The sequence below is a fragment of the Penaeus monodon genome, chromosome 15 (assembly GCF_015228065.2).
Source record: "Penaeus monodon isolate SGIC_2016 chromosome 15, NSTDA_Pmon_1, whole genome shotgun sequence".
Taxonomy (NCBI): Eukaryota; Metazoa; Arthropoda; class Malacostraca; order Decapoda; family Penaeidae; genus Penaeus; species Penaeus monodon.
The window spans coordinates 3,796,636-3,797,785 of record NC_051400.1 but is presented as its reverse complement, the minus strand read 5'-3'; the positions used below and the strand labels follow the sequence as shown (position 1 = coordinate 3,797,785).

The 1,150-nt window shown below is 33.1% G+C and overlaps 1 protein-coding gene across 1 annotated transcript in view; it reads left to right on the top strand.

The window, feature by feature from the left end:
• Positions 1-957: 957 nt before the first annotated feature.
• The window catches only part of LOC119581654 (rhodopsin-like), a 1,791-nt gene continuing 1,598 nt past the window's right edge, over positions 958-1,150 (top strand). The window contains exon 1 of the mRNA XM_037929778.1: positions 958-1,066. The gene's annotated coding sequence lies outside the window, so the exon portion shown is untranslated. The remainder of the gene's footprint in view (positions 1,067-1,150) is intronic.

The window sequence follows — 1,150 nt, the reverse complement described above, 5'->3', positions numbered from 1 at the left end:
TTAATATTTTTGTTTGCTGCATGTATTTGGGAGAGCACACGACCTTTGGTATCAATGGTGTTTCTCTTTCTTTTTAGTACGATACACATTAGTAGGGAAGTGTCGGAACGATTATTTACATTGATTTACTCAGACATGGACTGACATTAATTATTGTCAATTAAATTATGTATTGTTTCCTTTGTGTAATAGTAGTCTAAGGGAGTGAAGTTGTGGTTGATTGTATGATATGGTATACCAAGTTTCATAAGCAAAATTACTTATTTGTATTCAGTTTTGAGAATTCTTATTCTTTGCCAATATAATATTTATATTGGATTGAAAACCAGATGTGTAAACAATGCATTTTCATTATTCACATAAATAAATTCTAATACTGTTTATAACCGATCATAACTAACTGAGAGGCATTATTATTTTCGTATGTTTTAACATATCAGATAAAGGTCGTATTAGAAGAGATTATAACACGAACCCAATAATCTAGAGAGACTTAATTCCAACACAAAGGATGAAAATTCCATCAAGTCATAACACTCGGCTACCAAACAAAATTTATCAGGGGTAGTAAGTAATTTATATATCAGATAAAATCAACTTTCCACTAGTAACTGTGATATTGATTGAAAACAGCTGCAGAAATAAAAAGAATTAAAGGCGATTGCAGGAGCGCCAGGACAATGAAGTCTCTAACACGGATATTAATTATCTTTCTGTCAGTTACCTTTATTTCCTTCCCTTATTGAAATTACAATAACTATTTCTACATCTTGATTTCTCTTCAAGACTTAAGCTAATTACTTTTTTTCGTAAATCAGTCCTTATGACATACTCACACACTCGAAAAATTGTCCCCGGAAGTCACGTATGTAGACACCTTAAAACATGAAGTCATTTGGAAAAGTAAGTCGGTAATCTTGTAATGTGGGTTTTAGCCAGCTATATAAGTCTTGAATCCATCCACAGGTTCCCAGTTTCTTGCAGGAACTCAGGCAAGGGTGTCTCACACCGAAGTAGTTCTTCACTGAAATTTCTTCGGGTTGAGAGAAGATCTTTCGTCGCAAAGGTAAGATCTTCACTGGACGAATGTCATTGTGAATAAAATATATATTCTGATCGTTTCATAACACTATTCGTGAAAATGTGAGTT